The following is a 21,296-nucleotide window of genomic DNA, read 5'->3' as shown; positions in this document are numbered from 1 at the left end:
GAATCATTGGCTTCTCCATTCTGTCAATATTTTAGCTCTTGATACAACCCCATGCACTAAAAAATTCTCCAGATATTGGATTAGTAGTTTTGATTAATCTTACATTAAAATTATATTTGCGGAAAGAGGTCAGAAGGAGTCTCTGAAGGATAACGCTACTCTCCAGGGCAATCACTGTAACATCATGTTAATCTTTTCTGCTAGATTACAAAACAAGTCTGTGAAGTGGAGGCACTCCATGTAACAAAATCACACACATTAATAATGGTGACTGATACAGGATCAAGCAGTGCGCAGCTGTTAAGCACAACGTACACAAACAAAAATAATGCATTTATCAACGTGGCACTCGAGAACAATGGAAAACGGTAGTGGGTGTTCAATTTAAAATCACAGTCGTTGCCCCAAATGCAATACAATGCAGATTAGTATTTTTTCCCCAGTAATTGACTGTAGGTTAAATGGCAGTAATTGTATGATTCTGCAATCTTATATTAAACATGACATTGCTGAAAAACTTAATGCAACTTACTGACTTACAGCTGCCATAACACAAGCCCTAAAGCCTCACCAAATTATTTCTTCATGCGGTACAGCCATATCCCAGCTCCCACCACTAAAAAAACTTGTGTTATTTAATTTGTTTTATGGGATCCAAATGTCACTGGCAAGGTCAGCATCTGTTGGCCATCCTGAATTGTCCTTGAGATGGTTGTGGAATCAGACTTATGAACAGGGGAAAGATTGTGCACTGGGCTATTTAGCAAATGTCATCACCCTAGTCTTGATGATAAAAGACTCCAACCCCAACCCTCCTACTCATGTTTAAGCTAAGGCATCATTTAACAAGAGGTACACATTATAAGAGGTTCTTACTATAATGTCTGAAATAACCTTGGACATGAAAGAATTGGAGCATTGCCAATGTAACTCCCTTGTTCTCAAAGGAGAATAAAGGATAATTCAAATAACTGCAGACCAGACAACCTAATGTAGGCAAGGTTTTCCAGACCCTAATACAGGATGGTATTATTAACCAGACAGAAAGACATTTTATAGCCTCGCTCATCCCGAAACCCTAAAATCCCACCCGAGGTCAACGGACCTTCCCATTGTCTGACCCTTGCCTGCGCAGATTCCCGTGGCGGGCGGGGCGGTAAAATTCCAGCCATGGTTTTGGTAAAGTGCAACACAGGAGGCTTGTTGATAAAGACATAGAGTCATAGAGGTTTACAGCATGGAAACAGGCCCTTCGGCCCAACTTGTCCATGCCGCCCTTTCTTTTTCAAAACCCCCAAGCTAATCCCAATTGCCTGCGTTTGGCCCATATCTCTCTATACCCATCGTAATTAGAGATACTTCAAACCTTCAATGAAACATTAGAGACTCATTGGCTGAAATTATCCCATCTCACCAGCCGTGGGAATCAAAGCGGGTGAGACAGAAAATTCAGTGGATCATTTAGAGGACTGTTGAGCTCATGCAGGAATTTCTGCTCTTGAGGCACATGCCTCCTGAGAATGCCATCCAGTAAGACCGCAAGAAATTACAAAAGTCGTGAACGAAGCCCAGTCCTTCACTCAAACCAGCCTCCCAGCCACCTGACACTGCCTACACTTACCGCTGCCTCGGAAAAGGGAGTTCTGCAATAACATTGGAAACAGAATCCATAATGACTGGTTTTAAAAAGGAAATAGTTAAATATTTGAAAAGAAAAATTAAAACAGCATGGACTGTTCTTTAAGATTACCAGCAATGGTTCAATGGGTCAAACAGCATCCATCTGTGCTGCAAATTTATGAAATTTGTAAGAAATCCTAAATGTGGGCTTTATTTCTCCAATATCTATTGCAACTTTCAATACTTAATTTACTGTGGATTGTTCTTTATGTAGTCCTGAGTGTTCTGTATTATCATTTCAATCCGGCAATACTTTTGTGTCTTGGGTTACAACACACTGTAATTCAAGCTAGAAGAACTGTAACAAATATCCCATGGCATTCTTGTCACCAACACAACTGCTATTTGTAATCTAAACTCTTCTTTCTTCCCAATGTTTGCCACCCTTTCCCACTCCTTAGCTAAAGATATAGATTGCATTTTGATAACATTTCCATCAATTCTAGAAGCTCTTCAAAACTTCATCTAAACAGTTGAGCCATTCTTCACACAGAAGCCTGGGTCGCTGTTCTTGGCAGAGGCCACCGCTAAATCAAGTTTTGCCCAGATATATGCCAAGTGGCTGGATGGCATTCAACAAGATAAACTGATTTTGTTTTCCCTCTCTTGTCCAGGTCACTGAGACCGGCCCCGCCGCCCAGGCCGATCGCAGGCCCCTTCCCTGCCATTGGCCTGCCCCTGTAGGCCCCACCCCCTGGTCAACCCCCACTGGTCCCGCCTTGGCACTGCCCAGCCCCCAATGGCCCAGCCCTGTATTGACCCAGCCCTGTATTGGCCCCGCCACTGGCAATGCCAGGTGGGCATTGCCCAGGTGCCAGGCTGGCACTGCCCAAGGGGCACCGCCGCCTTGTTCTCTGCCTCCCTAGGGGTCCTCAATGGCCTCCGGTTCCACCGGCGAGGCCAACACAACTGTTCCTTGTTCATGGGGAACAAGTGTTTTCATCGCCGGAGAGAACCTCTCCCGGTGAGGCAATAAAGGCAAGCGAGCTCGAACGATTGAGCGCATCTCCACAGATGCTGTCAGACCTGCTGAGATTTTCCAGCATTTTCTATTTTTGTCCCAGTTTGTGAAGAATGGAACATCATCTGATGAATCTGCCTGCTTCAGCAGCAGAGTGGACGGTTGAATAACATTGAAGCTCCCCTAAGCACACACACCAAACACATGTGCTGTAGTTTGTAAGTAGTGAGCAGACTTAGCCATTCACATTCTAAGCTTCCAAATTCAACGAGGAAAAGAGCAGACAGGCAATTGTAAAGTTAGCTTTTAGGACCTCAACATGTTCCAAAGCACTTTGTGGTCATTTTGCAGTGAAGCTCAGCTGCCAATTTGCAAAATCAACAGCAATGGAATAAATTATCAGATAATTTGTTACAGGCTGCTGCACGAGGAATAAATGTTTGCCAGGACACCAAAGAAAAGTGGAACAGTGCCATGAATCTTTTACATTCATCTGAGGGGACAAACAAGGTTTTGGATAAAAATCTCACCAAAAAGTGAAAATTCTGAAATGTCAGAATAAAAATAAAGTACTGCAGATGCTGGAAATCTGAAATTTAAAAAAACTAAATGCTGGAAATGCCAGCATGCCTGGCAGCATCTGTGGAGAGAAGAATGGAGTTAATGTTTCAAGTCAAATAGTACTCTTCTTCAGGACTCAAAACAGCTGCCTGTATTATGTGCTCACGTGTTGGGAGAAGGATTCAAACCCAGAACCTTCTTATTCCGACACAAGAGCACTACCACCAAGCGAAAGCTAATAAATCATTATATATTTAAATGCTCTGAAGAAACGTGCAGCTTAACATACGACTGAATGGACACCTCAGCATGCATCAGGAATCAACTGGTCTGGCAATGTTAGTTCCTAGTAAATGACAAAATAATCCATTTTATACCCATTGTTACTTCAAAAGAATTGATCTGGTGCACCGACCTGTGCTTAATGGTTCAAACCTGGCTACTTGCATCCTGTGCGGGTAGTTTTGGCTGGTAAACTACATTTCAGTCTTGGTTCTGGGTTAATAAGTTTCGGAATTCATGTGATGATGGAGGGCGATAGAAACAAAGAATCTAGGCCCTTTAGTCCCAATATCTAACATCCGAAATTGGCCGATAACCAAGGCACGTTTGACCAGAATTAGACTTTTTCCTATAATGCCACTGGTTAAATTGCATAAAATATATCGCGCATAGCATAATAAGTATTTTACAAACACAGAGACAGGCCATTCAGCTCAACAGGCGGATGTTTATGCTCCATCTGAGCCTCCTCCTACCCCAGCCTTCATCAATCTCCATTAAAATATCCTTTCATTCCAATCTACACCAGGTGTTTATCCAGCTTTCCCTTGGACGCCTCTGTTATTTGCCTCAAGCATGGTTGTGGTAGCAAGTTCCACATTTTAACCACTCTCTGGGTAAAGAGGTTTCTACTGAACTCCCTTGTGGATATATTGACTACTATATATTTATAGCTGCTGGTTTTGGTTTCAGCCACAAATGGAACATCTCTACATCTACCCCATCAAACCCTTTCATAATCTTGAGGACCTCTGATAGGTCACCCCTCAGTCATTTTTCCAATGAAGAGCCCCATATTGTTCTTTTAACAAGAGGATAATCTCTCAGTTCAAGCATCAGCCCAGTTAGTTTTCTATCTTTCATCTTTTACAGGGCCTCTATATCCTTTTATAGAAAGCAGAACTGTTCACAGGAATCCAGGTTTGGTCTAAATGGTTCTATAAAAGTTTTACATTACATCTCTGCTTTTCAATGCGACTTCTCTGGAAATGAACACCAGTGTTTTGTATAGTTTTTAAAGGGCATTGCTACTTTTCGTGATCTATGTCTCTGTACCCCCAGATTTTGCTCTTCCTTTACACCATTTGGACACTTACTTTGCAAGGGGTATATGGCTTCCTTATTCTTCCTTCCAAATGTATTCCCTCACACTTACCTACAATCTGCAAGTTTATTAATATCTTTCCGTATTTTGTCACAGCCCTTCTTTGTATTAACTACACTCCCAATGTGAGATTGACTGCAAATTTAGAAATTGTGGCCGCGATTCTCCAATCGTAACCCACACCTTTTCTGGCAAGGTGCGCGTCGCCGGTCTTGCACCGGGATTTGCGCATGCGTCGGGAATGCATGCGCATCTCCCAGAGCCGGCGAACAGTCGCCGGTCAGACCACACTGGAAACCGGCGGGAAGGCAGGTAAGTAATTTGAATCTTTTAAAAATGTATTTTAAATATGTTTAGCAGATCATTATCGGGAACTTTCAGATCCCAATCAAATCTCCCACCCCACCAGGAGTACTTCATTCTGGTGGGATTCAGACTAGCTCCCCACATTCGGGGAACTAGCGGGAGACCTCGCTAGAATGAAGGGGAGCAATCAGGGCCCCCCAGGAGGTCAGGGGTGGTGCCTCCTGGGCATGGGCGCAACGACACTGCCCAAGGGGCAAAGTGCCCATGCCCAGAGGGCACCTTGGCCCTGCGCACAAGGCATCGGGCAGTGCCAAAAGGGTGGGGCCTATTGTGGGCAGGGCCTGGGACAATCGGTGGGAGGTCCCATTGCCATTCTGCAGACAGGATTGGTCTGGGATGGAGGGAGGGCAGTGATTGGGGTGGGGCAGGGAGGTGGGTGGGGAAGGGGGGGGGGGGGTGCCTGCCTCCCAGGGAGGCGTCTGACCTTGGATGGGTGGGAATCTGCCAGGGCGGGGGGGGGGGGGGGGGGGGGGGGGGGGGGGTCAGGGCTGGCCCGGGAATTGCTGCGGGGGCCGCGACCAGGCCATGGGGGGTGCTGGACGGGCAGCACTGCGGTGGTCCCGGGCTGGCTAGCAAATGGGGAATCTTGACAGATCGGGACCACTGCGCATGCGCAGACAGAGTTCCAGAACTGTCATACTCCAGTGCGAATAGGCCCCACTCCCTTGGATTTTTAATGATATTCACGACTGGGACCTCTGTGGGAGTGACACTCCGAAAGCTTGTGCTACTAAATAAACCTGTTGAACTTTAACCTGGTGTTGTGAGACTTCTTATTGTATCTCTGCAGTGCACAGAGTACGGAGATTCGGGTTAGAAACTGAACTGAGAAAACAGTCGGGATTTAGAACAGTTTTCCTGCCAATTCAGCACTTTTGGGAGAATCACAGCCTGTATTTCCAATTCAACAGTTCAAATTGCCTATGTAAATATGAACACTGATCTTGTGGATCCCCGCTTCCCACCATTTGTGAATTTGAGTAAGTACCTTTAACCCATGCTTGAGTTTTGATTTGTAGCTATCTTGATATCTATTCTGTTACTGTTGTCCCCTGACTCCACATGTTCTGATTTCTGTCATGACGCTATAATGCAGGACCTTATCTAAGGCTTTTTGTGAAATCTAAGTATGTTACATCCACTTCATTACCTTTATTTACCCTTTTGTTACTTCTTCAACGTATTCAATAAGGGTGGACAAGCAAAGCCTTCCCTTTTAAAACCTATGATAACAATATCTATGATAACAACTTTTTTATATTTCCAGTTTTTTTATGGTTTCCCAATGTGTCTTTGAGTAAGGATACCATTTTCTGTCCTAGCATGAAGCTAACTGGTCTATAGTTCCCAGGACGCGTTTCATCTTGTTTTTCAAAATGCAGGAATCAAATTAGCTGTCTGCCAATCCTCTGTCATTATTTCCTTTTCTAATGATTTTTGTATATATATCCTGGGTCAACATCCTTCCTCCCAAACAGCACCGTGTGTGTACCTACACCACAGGGACCGCAGCAGTTTAAGGCAGATCACCATCACATTTCTCAAGTGCAATTAGGGATGGACAATAAATGCTGACAGCCAGTGATGCCCACAATCCTGTAAATGAATTTTAAAATTTGCACTGGTGCTCTGCTGTCTCTTTCCCAACTTCTTTTAACACAGGGATGCAAACTATCTAGACCAGATATTAATCCTCTGCAACTCTGATTAGTTTATCAATCATCTTACCCAGCCCACCTACAACTTCTATCTTAAATAACTTTATAAACTCTGTCAGCCTTTTATTGTTGTAGCAATAAAGAAGCCTCCAAAACAACCACGCTCTTGCTGGCCTGGATAGTGGGAAATAGTTCTGAACTGGAATGTTTTTTGCCATGAAAGATAACGAGAGATTGCACACCTTCTTATGAGGTAGACTATAACAGAGGTTTGGAGTAACAGAAGAACTGGAGGGGTCCAGAGGATTTCTTTATATACAACAGGGCAAAGGTGAGGTGGGAGTGAGGGGAGGAGATCCTCATATAGTGGACTTTTAAAAAAATGTTCAGGGCATGTGGGTGTCGCTGGCTGGGCCAGCGATTGCCCATCCCTAATTTCCCTTGAACTAAGTGGCTGGCTAGGCCATTTGAAAGTCAATCACACTGCTATGGTGGAGTCGCATGTAGGTTAGAACAGGTAAGGATGGCAGATTTCCTTCCCTAAAGGGCATTAGTGAACCAGATGGGGTTTTCCCAACAATCAACAATGGTTTCATGGTCAGCTTTGGACTTTTAATTCTAGATTTTTACTATTGAATTAAAATTTCACCATTTGCTGCGGTGGGTTTCAAACCTGGGTCCCCAGAACATTTCCCTAGGATTCTAGATTACTGTTCGAGTGACAAAACCACTATGCCACCCCCTCCCCAATTTCTTAAAGGGGCAGCATCTTTGGGTACTTTCCTCTCCCACAGAAATGAGTGTGAAGATTGAAATTAAAATTATTTTTTCTTTAAAGGGTTTGCTGCTATAATTGCGCGTAGTACTGGAACATGGAATTTCACATGAATAATAGGGCACTTTAACACACTGATTATAACATTACGTCATCATGTAATTAGCTTCCTGATACCAGTTTCGACACAAAGCACACTAATATCAATTTTAACCACATGTTGAGTGGAATAATTGATCCAAGATTATCATGTCACTTGTACTTTTCATTCATATCTTCATCTCTACATGTATTACAGCATGACAGAAGTGTTTAATTGTATAATTAATTTTAATGGTAAGACACATGTTCACGCTGATGCCGCCCTGCATTCACCAGAGTTGTCAAGCAAGTTGTTAAACTGAAGAAAAATACTTCCTTAGGAGATACACATTTGTTTGCAGTTTTGTTTTTGTTATATATTTGTTCACTTTTGAATGTTTGTGTTCATAAAGATGAAACGGTATCAGTGCTAGGGAGGGCTAGTTCAGTGAATGTAGAATACACCCTCCTTTCCTCTTCCCTAACAATGGGAAAAGATTGGCCCAGTTTGCTACTTTTAACAAAATTGTCAATGCGCTCTTACATGTGTTAACTACGACCTCAGAGGAGCACGTTGATTAAACCAGGGTAAGTAGTTTCTACTTCCCACCAGTCAAATTTCTGGTTAAGTCCCAGGTATGGACAGATTTGTGCATACTTTTGTGCTCCTTACCCCTTCTCTATTTCATGTCAAGTCCCTTACTATCTTTCAGCCCATCAGTCAAACTAAAGTGTCAGACACAAAAGAACAATGTGCCAACAAACTGTACTACTCTGTTCGCTTGCTATCTGTTTACAACCTACGCAACTAGCTTGAAAGTATCAGAATTCATTGGTCAGGACCGATTAGTCACTGAGCTGCACTTGCCAAAAGTTGCAAGAAAAGGCTCTTGCCTTTGTTTTTAACATAGGTTTCACTAAACACTAGATCATTGTCTTTGTGATAGGTTTAACACTGGTGAGTAGAATGGTAGGCCTCCGACAATTTCTTTTTCATTAGGACGGCGCGGTGGCACAATGGTTAGCGCTGTTGTCTCACAGCGCCAGGGACCCGGGTTCGATTCCTGACTTGGGTCACAGTTTGTGTGGAGTTTGTACATTCTCCCCTTGTCGGCGTAGTTTCCTCCGGATGCTCTGGTTTCCTCCCACAGTCCAAAGATGTGCGGGTTAGGTGGATTGGCCATGCTAAACTGCCCCTTAGTGTCAGGGGGACTAGCTAGGGTAAATGCATGGGGTTATGGGGATGGGTCCTGGGTGGGATTGTGGTCGGTGCAGACTTGATGGGCCGAATGGCCTCCTTCTGAACTGTCGGATTCTAACTGCCAGCTAATTTTTCAGTCGTGATCTAACAAAATGACAGAACTGGCTCAAGGGACTGAAAGGTCAATTCCTGTTCTTAATTTAGCTTTACGCACTGTGAAGAATGCTGTCAACGTTTATTTGAAGCGTTGTACGTGTTTTGAAAGTTGTTTTGAGGGATTCGATCAACATTTTCCTGATTACACATGCCTCTTTTCAACTTGAAAAACTTACATCTTTATCTTCTTTCGTTCGGTAACTTGAATCAGAATTATTTACACAAAACCCAGGAGATCAGAAGCCTTTGTTTAACACATTTGTATGCTATATTTAGAATCCATACTGTTATTAGAATAGAAATAAATTTGGAGATATGTAATAAAAGATGGAACAAAAAAGTGTAAAAGAAAACAGTTAACTGAATCTGAGATCACCAGCAGAAAATCAGGAGGTTTAAAAGCCATGGTTACACTTCAAATACATCTTGGCTATGTCAGAACAAGCTGGAAGACAACGGATGTTAACACAGATAAATTTTTTAAGTTTAAAGTTTTTTACAAAGTTGAAGTTTATTTATTAGTGTCACAAGTAGGCTTACGTTAACACTGCAATTAAGTTAGTGAAAATCCCCGAGTCCCCACACTCCGGCACCTGTCCGGGTACACTGAGGGAGAATTTAGCATGGCCAATGCACCTAACCAGCATGTCTTTCACATTGTGGGAGGAAACCGGAGCACCCGGAGGAAACCCACGCAAACACAGGGAGAACATGCAGACTCCGCACAGACAGTGACCCAAGCCGGGAATCGAACCCAGGTCCCTGGCGCTGTGAGGCAGCAGTGCTAACCACTGTGCCACCATGCTGCAATGTCAGTAGTAATGTCAAGAGAAATATTCGGTTTAAGCAGAATCTTTTCACAAGAATCTAGTAATTATGTTAATTATTTTCTCAAGACAAATGAGCAGTTCTAAAACTTATGAAATCAAGGGAAGCACTGTTAAAATATTTTAAGTAACAAATAGAGCTTTAAAATCATCATATGCCCAGAAAGTGAAAACGGCAAAAGAAAGCAGTGACCATTCTTCAAACTGACTCAAAGGCTGACCTTTAACCTGGTGTTGTAAGACTTCTTACTGTGCCCACACCAGTCCAATGCCGGCACCTCCACCTTATGTTTCAATCAAGTTGCCTCTTACTCTTCCAAATTCCAGTGGATACAAGCCTAGCCTGATCAGCTTTTACTCATAAGACAATCCACCCATTCCAGGTATTAATCTGGTAAATGTTCTCTGAACTGCTTTCAATGCATTTACGTCTTTCCTTAAATAAGTACTGTAAACAGTAACACCAGATGCAATTTCACCAATGCCCTGGATAACTGAAGTATACCCTCCCTACTCTTGTATTCCAATTCCCCTTGCAATAAACAGCACATTCTATTAGCTATGCTGATTACTTGCTGCACTGGCATACTAACTCTAGGGGCAGAATTTTCCCGTCCCACCCGCCATGGGAACTGCAGCGGGTGGGACATTGACCATGCAACGGTCCATTGACCTTGGATGGGATTTTCTGGTCTTGGGGCAAGCGCAGTCGGAAAATCCCACCCTGGGACTATGCACTTTCATCTTTCTTCAAATGGTGTAAAGCCCCAAAGTCAGTTAAATTTGAGATTAACAAGACATGCATCCAAATAGTTTCCATGCATGGTACAGAACTCCTAAGCGTGCAACAGAAAGACTTGCTCTGGCTCATGTGCTGAATTCAAGACCAAATTGTGAGATGGTTTTGTGGCAACAAAAACAGGGAGGTCATCAGATTGCTGGTGTTCCTCATTGAACTCAGATGAAGCAGTTAGTATGCCTGAGTATGTGATATTGGATGATTAGGTCAAGATGGCTGTCTCAATTCAGTTACACTATCATGTGGGTGATGAGGAAACAATGATTTCAGTCAAAGATTTTATCTTTTTGATTTGATTTATTGTCACAGTGAAAAGTATAGTGAAAAGTATTGTTTCTTGCATGCTATTCAAAGCATACTGTTCATTGAGAAAGAAAGGAGAGGGTGCAGAATGTAGTGTTGGTCATAGCCAGGGTGTAGAGAAAGATCAACTTAATGTGAGGTAGGTCCATTCAAAGGTCTGATGGCAGCAGGGAAGAAGCTGTTCTTGAGTCGGTTGGTATGTGACCTCAGACTTGTATCATAGAATCTCTACAGTGCAGGAGTCTGCACCAACCACAATCCCACCCGGGCCCTATCCCCATAACCTCACTTATTTACCCTGCTAACACCCTGACACTAAGGGGCAATTTAGCATGGCCAATCAACCTAACCTGCACATCTTTGGAATGTGGGAGGAAACAGGAGCACCCGGAGGAAACCCACGCAAACACGGGGAGAATGTGCAAACTCCACACAGACAGTGACCCAAGGTTGGAATTGAACCCACGTCCCTGGCGCTGTGAGGCAGCAATGCTAACCACTGTGCCACCGTGCCATCCCATATCTTTTGTATCTGGAGGGTGGATAGCCCAACAATTGCTTATTACCATCGTGACTAGATTCCAGAGATGCAGTTGCACCTCAAATGGTGGAATTTAATGGTTTATTTAATGGTTTGTGATATATGTCCATGCAGTGGCCAGGATGATTGTGGGAATCGACCTATACAAACTCATCATCAGCTGTGCTGCTCGCAACTCTACTCATTAGGAGCTCAAGGTACCTGCCATTATCCAGCAAGGGCTTAAACTTCAAACCCACATTTGACAGCTGTCAGCTACTTATACTATCCTCCTGTGGGCAGGGGGAGGGTGCACAGGGAGTAAGGAGGAGCAGGCTGCTTGGATTTTACAACTCTAAGACGACTTAATTACCTACTGAAATTCAGAGCCAAGTCAGCAGTGTGTGACAGATATGCCAATATAATATCTAAACCCGGCTGATCCTCAGTGCTCCAGAACACTTGTTGATTGATGAGCTGGCGTGGCTCACTAATGCAATCTAGAAGGATATGACGTTTCGCTTAATGAGCATTTCAGTCAAGCTCAATCTTTGTCTCAACCAACGCCCAATACATGCACACTTCCAATAGGCATCATGGGTGGCAATGAAATACATGAATCCTAGCCCAGAGAAACGGAGACAGATTGTGGTGCACTCCAGCTAAGATTGCTTCACGGACCAGGAACCAAACCAGAATGTATCCCCATCTCATCACAGCCAATTCCGTGTGGTCAGTGGCCAACATAAGTCACAGCCACTGGTAGCACAGAAGTGTGTTCCAACAATTAGGCTAGGCCGAGCTGGAGGATCAGGCCAACAGTTCATTCCCACACTCTTTCTATCCACGGCATCAGATAGGTCATTGATCCAACTGCGCCTTAACTGTACATGTGTAAGATTGACTGTGATGTAGCCCTGAGTAACTGCGATCGCATGACTCTTGTTTATGTGCACTCGTGTCGCGTGTTGTAGATAAACCTGCTTCAGACTAGGGAAAGAGGGCAGCCTTTCCTGCCAAATGCGTAAGTACATATTCCAATTTTGTCAGACTGAATTGAATAATAATACATAAAATCGCAATGTCCTATTGGAAGCAGGAAACTACTTTTGAGGGGGAAAACTTTCTATTCAAGAAACGATATAATAAAACGTCTTCCATTTGGGATATCCGTGGATTAGAGAAAAACTTCGATTGCATTCTTGGGAGCTTTCCTTCAATAAAATATACTATTCATCTAAATGGTAGTCATGGTGTGGTTAATACTTTATGTAAGTGCATTGAAGCAGGCTTCAACATAAATAATTAGCACAGACGTGCAATTTATGAAAACTGATTGACAGCATATATCCTTTATTTAACAAAATCCTGCCAGTAGAAAATGTATTCTAGACCAGCGCTTACTTTATTCTTCAGTTGTCATGGTGATAGCCCTGAGGAAGGTTAACATTGTTCACTACATAACAAACGTAAAGCACCAAGAACCCTATTACAGGTCATCACACAGCACAGTCAGGTTTGTAACAGGGTCATTCAACCAGCAGTATTTCGGAGTCCATAACTGGTACTCTGGCTACTTCAAGAGCGGCATGGTGGCACAGTGGTTAGCATTGCTGCCTCACAGCGCCAGGGACCTGGGTTCGATTCCAGGCTCGGGTGATTGCCTGTGCAGACTCTGCACGTTCTCCCCCCCGTGTCCGCGTGGGTTTCCTCCGGGTGCTCCGGTTTCTTCCCACAGTCCGAAAGACGTGCAGGTTAGGTACATTAGCCATGCTAAATTCTCTCTCAGTGTACCCGAACAGGAGTCCGAGTGTGGCAACTAGAGGATTTTCATAGTAACTTCATTGCAGCGTTATTGTAAGCCTACTTGTGACACTAATAAATAAACTTTAAAACACCCTTGGACAAAACGTTGCAACTGTCAGCTAAGATGCATCAGCAGCTTAAAATCCTTCCTCTGAAGTACCAAACATGTTTACCAATCATGGCAACCACCTTCATAATAACCTGCTGAGTACTTTCTAACTGCAAAGAAAATCTGGATAATTGGTCAACAATGGGTAGCAGGGTGGCACAGTGGTTAGCATTCCTGCCTCACAATGCCAGGGTCCCAGGTTCAATTCCGGCCCCGGGCGACTGTGTGGAGTTTGCACATTCTCCACGTGTCTGCGTGGGTTTCCTCCTACATTCCAAAGATGTACGGGTTAGGTTGATTGGCTATGCTAAATTGTCCCTTAGTGTCAGGGTGTTAGCAGGGTAAATAAGTGAGGTTATGGGGATAGGGCTTGGGTGGATTGTGGTCGGTGCAGACTCAATGGGCCAAATGGCCTCCTTCTGCACAGTAGGGATTCTATGAATGGTGCCATGCCAGAGGGTTAACCACACACATTCCAGCAAAACTGTTTCCTATTTCTTTTTATTTATTTATTAATTTTATGGGATGTGGGCATCACTGGGTGGGCCCAGCATTTATTACCCATCCCTAACTGCCCTCCATTTCAGAGGGCATTTGAGGGTCAACCACATTACTGTGGGTCTCAAGTCATGTGTAGGCCAGACCGGGTTAGGACGGCAGATTTCCTTCGCTAAAGGACATTAGTGAACCAGATGGGTTTTTATGACAATCGACAATGACTTTTTTATGGTCATCAATTGACTTTTAATTCCAGATTTTTTACTGAATTCGAATTTCACCATCTGCCGTGGTGGGATTCGAACCCGGGTCCCAGAGCATTACCCTGGGTCTCTGGATTCTAGTCTGTTGGTGTAAAGAACACTGAGCAGGATAAACACTCCACTCGATAATTTCCAATGCCACTTATTTATTTGTTTACAGCATTCAGATGCAAGAGCCTGGTTTGAAGAAATATTTCCTGCCTGCTTGGAGTGTGCATAAACAAAAGTAGGCCTGTGCCATACTCATTTTTATGAACCCAAGTGTCGCAATGAGTGTTTCAGGTGAAGCACCTTCAGACGCAACAGTATGAAACAATTTTCAGCGACACTGCTAAAACAGGAGTTTTCACCATCAGTCATAAGATCTTATCAAAACCATCTGAAGCACACCATTCAGTTACTTTATTCTCAAGTGCAAGAATTTGGGGGAATTTGAACAATTGTGAACTTGGATACAAAGCTTACCACATCATGCAATGAGTATTGGGAAAGACCCAGGCTCGGGTGATTGGCAACATCTGTAGATGGATCATGGATCACTGTCCAAAGATGTGTAGGTTAAGTGGATTAGTCATGGTAAACATGCAGATGACCCGGGGGGGGGGGGGGGGGGGACAACCAGCAAGAGCCTTGGGTCACCTACTTTTGGGAAGGCCTCCCAGGGATGAAAATTCCCTAGGTATTGCCAGCCAATGATGCCAGCAGCTGTACATTGCTTAGCAGTGCCAGTGGGGAGGCAGTGGTGCTGCCTGCAGACTCAGGCCACAGGTAGGTGATGGCAGGAAGGAGAGGGTCACAGTGGAAGGGTGTTGGTAGCAAGAGCATGAGGGGTCTCAGCACGCCCGTCCCCCCATTTCAGATGCTGGGCCCCTTGATCAGGGACCCCATCCAGAAGGCCCCAAGCATCCTGACAGGGTTTACTTTCCTGAATTCCCGCATAGCAAGTTCCCCGTCTGCTGCTGGCTGAATACCAGCGCTGGTGGGACAGAGTCCTAAAGTAGGCATAAGTTGCCCGATTATGGGCTTCAAATGGGGCGGCGGGGTGGAAAAGCTGTCTGTGAACCTTCTCGCCCCCAACTTAATTGGGACAGAGATGGGAAAGCAGCAGGGTTCATGTCTACCACCTTCCTACACAATTAATTGCCCCACTACCACCAAACACACCTCAGGAGTGGACAGTAAATTTCACCCTATACCCCACTGGTCACCAAAATGAAGCTCATATAGCTCCCTCAATATCCCGCAACATACTGGTCACGTTCTCCTCATATTCAGCTGATGTTCATTCGCAGGCAAGTGAATCACCCATCCACATGTCACCTATCCATATGTAAGTAGGATATATTTTTGAAAGGCTGTTGGCACTGATCCAAATCAGAAAATCATCGCAAATCAATATTTTACAACTTTCCTTTAGCGTAGCGAACACAGTTAGATTGTGTCCTCATGAAACATGTCAGTGACAAGCCCCTTTGAGGTCCTTTTCTGATTACATTATAGAAATTCTTAACTTAGAATTTTTTAAACAGGCGGGGATGACTTCATAAGTTCATTACATTCGCAAAGGTAGCCACAAATAATGGCATTTTGTTTCTGGATCACCACTATAAAGGAACTGCAATAACTCTTAAATATGCAACTTGGTTTCCAAGATTTTCAGTTTCTTCAGTACTTGGCACGCCATAGCATTCAAGGCTATGGGCCAAGTGCTGGCAAGTGGGATTAGATGGGCAGGTCAGGTCCTTTCATGCGTCTTTGCGGACTCAATGGGCCGAAGGGCCTCTACTGCACTGTAGTATTTTGTGATTCTTTATCAGTGCCTGACTAGGACTAAAGTAACTGAGTCTGCTTTCATTCCCATATGCAAATTAACTTTATACGGAACTTTTCAGCACAACAAAAAACACAATTTACTGGCAATTTGAAATTAATTCTAACTGAATGCACATCAACAGACTCAATCACCTTACATAAATAATAGCCAACTTGGTATATAAAGTTCACTAAAAGCAAGATACAGGAGGAACAGAAAATGTCACAGGGCTCTGAAGAAAAGTCACACGGACTTGAAAAGTGAACTCTGCTTCCCTCTCCACAGATGCTGCCAGACCTGCTGGGTGTTTCTAACACTTACTGTTTTTATGATGAATGTTTATCAAAAAGCACAACATTGCAGACGCTGGAAATCTGAAATAAAAACAGAAAATGCTGGGGAAAGAAACAGCTTTTTAGGCAACATCCGTGTAGAGGAAGACAGAGTTAATGGGCGGAGATTTACCAGCATGTCCGCCCGAAGTTCGAATGATCCCACCCGAGGCCAGCGGAGAATGTCGTTCTCCGAGCCTCACCCACCCCCGGAATCGGGGTGGGCGTGCCGGTAAAATTCCGGCCAATGTTTCAGGAAGGTCACAGGCCTGGAATGTTAACTCTGTTTCTCTCTCTCTCTCTACACAGATGCTGCCTAACCTGCTGGGTTATTTCCAGCCTTTTATGAGTTTTATAATCAATGTTTTATGTGGTCCATTATATTATCTCTCACTTTGTTCTACCTTTCAATTTAAAAAATGAAATTATGTTTCACATCTTTAAAATCAAATGAAGTGCAAATCGAGTGCGAGTGCTTGAAATAATCAAGTGGCCTCCCACTTAGTTTAAGCAAGTGGTGATGGATGAAGTGGGCACAGTCTACCCAGGGGAAAGTGGATGCCGGTACTGAGTCATAGCCAAGTTATGACTTTGGTACTTACTGCCTTAGTAGAATGAAGCTTCAACACCCATTAAGGAACAGTTAACCACACTTCATAAAAAGAAGTTACGTATTATATCATGGTGTGAAAGCACTTGCTCTGCCACTCCATGCTGAGGCATGAATGAAGGAACCGTATAATAAATCAAAAAATCACAAATTTCACAATTGCTGACAGAGAAACTTCTCCAAAATCAATCCAAGTTGTCCAATGAAAAGAGAGCAGGCATTTTAGTTACAAAAGTGGGTTGGGAACAGAGCAAGTTCATCTGCAATGGTGGACATTACTTTGCTATCCAAACTAAAACACTGCAAAATATACATCTCAAAACATAAGCAAAATGCAGTATGTCACTAAAACATGTTGAGTCATTAATGGGAAACATTAAAAAATAAGTTATACTTCAGTGCATTTGGATATGCTAAGTGTACTAAGGGATAATTTCAAAAAAATGTATGCTTTTTTGATGTGGAAAATAAATCTGTTTTTGTTTTTTGACACTATTAGAAAGTTTTTACATTAGGTTGAAAGAGAGAAAAAGGAATAGTACTTAAAATTTTGAATGTTCAATGCTTCGGTGGCCCAGTGGTTAGCACTGCTGCCTCACAGCGCCAGAAACCTGGGTTTGATTCCCGGCTTGGCTCCCTGTCTGTGTGGAGTTTTCACATTCTCCCCGTGTCTGTGTGGGTTTCCTCCGGGTGCTCTGGTTTCCCCCCACAGTCCAAAGATGTGCGGGTTAGGCACATTGGCCGTGCTAAATTCTCCCTCAGTGTCCCCGAACAGGTGGCGGGCTGTGGCGACTAGAGGAGTTTCACAGTAACTTCATTGCAGTATTAATGTAAGCCTACTTGTGACTAATAAAGAAACTTTACATTACATGTCCAGAAATGTGAAGCAGCATCATTTTGAACAAAAGCCTGTGCCTATTCGTGAGGAAAGACAGTTTTAAAGACTGGCTAACACCATTTAAGTTTGACGTATCAATTAAATGATCTCAGGATGCATCATCTTTGTTTTCTCCCCAGCATCCTTAATTCCAGGAGAATGAGAGCAAGAGGAAGCACATACACAAGCAAGAATGTGTAACCTAAAATGTATATAGTTTAGGTTTGGATGGATTTAAAACAGGTAACGTTAAAATCCAATGTACATTTATGAAATTAACCCCACAGGCATGTACGAGCTTCAGGGCCTCCACCCTCTTCCTTCCTTACACTATTTCGAGTTTCCATTCAACTTGGCAAAACACCATCGCCTTTCCACTTCAGTAGGCTAATCAAATTGGCAGTTGCTATGGTGACAAAAGAGAAAACAAAACACCAAACAGATTTGAGGTCAACAAAAGAAACATGTCCATTTCAGCCAACTGTTACTGATTTAAAGGGCAACTTGATACAAATATGTGGCAAATGAAAACCTCAACTTAAAATACAAGTCACCCAACACTTTTGGCATTGCTCGAACAGTGATCCGTTTAATTTGTCCATTTTCCCTAAGCACACAGCCATAATTGCATGCAACCCGAATTCTGCCACTTCTTCCAGCAGTGTTAATGTCAGCCTACTTATGACACTAATAAATAAACTTCAAACTTTAGATGAACATCCGCTAATGTGGAACATTAATGCGGAATGGAAACTATTCACAAAGGCGCAGAATTTTTTAAATACCGCTGTGGGATAAAATACGGTTGACATTCAAAATATTTTAAAACAGAACAAGATTGAGCTTTTCGTAAAAATGCATTTGTGAGTATTCCATTTTTTCTCCAGTAGTATAATTTGATGGATTTTAAACTAAAACAAACACAGCAGAATTTTACAACTATAGAATCAACCCAGGTCAGCGACCACCACTGAGAAAAATTGGTTGCTTGACAATTAAACAGAAGACACTAATGCCTCTTGATGCTGAAGGCTGAAAATATAAGATTTTGATGCAGAATCATCATCATAAATGCAACTATGATTAGAACAAAGAAAATTACAGCACAGGAACAGGCCCTTCAGCCCTCCAAGCCTGCACTGACCATGCTGTCCGACTGAACTAAAACCCCCTACCTTTCCGTGAGCCATATCCCTCTATTCCCATCCTATTCATGTACTTATCAATACGTCCCTTAAAACTCACTATCATACTTGCTTCCACTACCTCCCCTGGCAGCGGGTTCCAGGCACCCACCACCCTCTGTGTAAAAAACTTGCCTCATACATCTCCTTTAAACCTTACCCCTTGCACCTTAAACCTATACCCCCTGGAAACTGACTCTTCCACCCTAGGAAAAGCTTCTGACTATCCACTCTGTCCATGCCCCTCATAATCTTATAGACTTCTATCAGGTCGCCTCTCAACCTCCATCACTCCAGTGAGAACAAACCAGGTATCTCCAACTTCTCCTCATAGTTAATGCCCTCCATACCAGGCAACATCCTGGTAAATCTTTTCTGTACCCTCTCCAAAGCCTCCAATCCTTCTGGTAGTGTGGCGACCAGAATTGAACACTATATTCCAAGTGCGGCCTAACTAAGGTTCTATAAAGTTGCAGCATGACTTGCAAATTACTAAACTCAATGCCCCGGTAGCCTTCTTGACTACCTTCTCCACCTGTGTTGCCACTCTCAGTGACCTGTGTACCTGAACACCCAGACCCCTCTGCCTATCAATACTCTTAAGGGTTCTACCATTTATTGTATATTTCCCATCTGTATTAGACCTTCCAAAATGCATTACCTCACATTTGTCCAGATTAAACTCCATCTGCCATCTCTCCGCCCAAGTCTCCAACCGATCTATATCCTGCTGTATTCTCTGACAATCCTCATCGCTATCCGCAATTCCACCAACCTTTGTGTTGTCCGCAAACTTACTAATCAAACCAGTTATATTTTCCTCCAAATCATTTATATATATATTACAAACAGCAAAGGTCCTAGCACTGATCCCTGAGGAATGTTACTAGTCACAGCCCTCTGTTCAGAAATGCACCCTTCCACTGCTACCCTGTCTTCTATGACCGAGCCGGTTCTGCATCCATCTTGCCAGCTCACCTCTGATCCCATGCGACTTCACCTTCTGTACCATTCTGCCATGAGGGACCTTGTCAAAGGCCTCACTGAAGAATTAGAGGGCTTACTGCTGCTACCTCCACCCTCACTGTATGTTCCCACCAACCTGGTGGGACATCACACCGGCGTGACGATTCACAACTGGTTTTCAAAACAAAAACCACATGACCACGAGGTTTGGCTCTCGAGTAGTGTGGAAAAAGGCCAGGGTGTACCAAAGGTGGTCTCTGTTGATGGAGGGGGGGGAATTCCCCTTATGTTGGGGTTGCCTGCATTGGGGTCAGGAGGTCCCAGTGCCAATGTAGAGAGGCAGCTCCCCAAACGGGACGGAGATGATGACTGGACCCTTACAGCTGTGTTTAGGCCCCACCCTTCCCAGCTAGCTGGCAGGTTTCACATAATTTTTCTCGCCTGGTCTAATAATTCTGGGAAAATTGCGCCCAGAGTATGGACAGGGCCAGCTGAATAACCAATTTGTTGTTACCCTTAGGAATCTCCCAAAGAGCAGCAGGGCATTGTATGGTGGAGTTACTGGAATTTTATAGATTAGAAAATCAATAAGGACTGTTGCCATTAGAGGGATAGTGAAAATTTATCCCTGAGCTTAGATTAAGCCAAGATCTGTTTGGAAAGGTTTAAAAGTTTTGTTAATTGTGTCAAGGTGTTTTTGAGTTTTAAGTGTATTTTTTTTATTTAAATAAATCTTTCACTTGAATATAAAATCATCACAATTGGTCTGAGAAGTTACTTCCTGATTTTGAGAAACCTTCCTCATAATACACAAATTGTAAGACTGTGGTGAATGTGTGGAATTCACTACCAAAGAACGTAGTTGAGGTCAAAACATTGTCTGATTTCAAGAAGAAATTAGATATAGCTCCAGGGGCTAAAGGGATCAAGGGGGAAAGGGGGGAATTAGCAAATTGAATCCAATGATCAGTCATGATCAAAATGAATGGCGGAACAGACGCGAAGGGCCAAATGGCCTACTTCTGCTTCTAGTTTCTGTTCTATGTTCTGGCAGCTGTTTCAAGTATCCCTTTGGAATTTGGGCAGCTTACCTGAACAGGCGCCGGAGTGTGGCGACTAGGGGATTTTCACAGTAACTTCATTGCGGTGTTAATGTAAGCCTGCTTGTGACACTAATAAATAAACTTGAAACTTTAAAAACCTGTTCACTTGCCATTAAAGCCACAATTCAGGGTTCATAACTGAACTAATTTATTATTTTAATATTTAAATGAGTGGCCTGTCATCCCCACAAGGGTTTTCCTCTTGCCTTGAAGCCCGATGTGGACAAGATCCTTTAGGGTTTCCGATCTGTCAGGATTTTTCAGTGATTTAACCACGCCTGAAACTCCCCCGCCCTGTCTAGTTAAAATCTTCTCATGGTGTTCAATGCACTTTGCAAAATTCCCAGCCTCTGCCCTGCTCTTGTAACCACAGTATTGATATGGTTGGTCCAGTTCAGTTTCCAGTCAATGGTAAACCCCCCAGGGTGTTAGTAGTGGGTGATTCAGTGATAGTAATGCT

At 43.4% G+C, this 21,296-nt stretch overlaps 1 protein-coding gene across 3 annotated transcripts in view; it reads right to left on the bottom strand.

Moving 5' to 3' along the window:
• uhrf2 (ubiquitin like with PHD and ring finger domains 2) overlaps positions 1-21,296 on the bottom strand; it is a 137,379-nt gene that overhangs the window by 32,141 nt on the left and 83,942 nt on the right. The gene's annotated exons all lie outside the window — the stretch shown is intronic.

The sequence above is a fragment of the Mustelus asterias genome, chromosome 6 (genome assembly GCF_964213995.1).
Source record: "Mustelus asterias chromosome 6, sMusAst1.hap1.1, whole genome shotgun sequence".
In the NCBI taxonomy this organism is placed as follows: domain Eukaryota; kingdom Metazoa; phylum Chordata; class Chondrichthyes; order Carcharhiniformes; family Triakidae; genus Mustelus; species Mustelus asterias.
The sequence above is the reverse complement of the archived record's forward strand: the minus strand, read 5'-3'. Positions and strand labels throughout refer to the sequence as shown.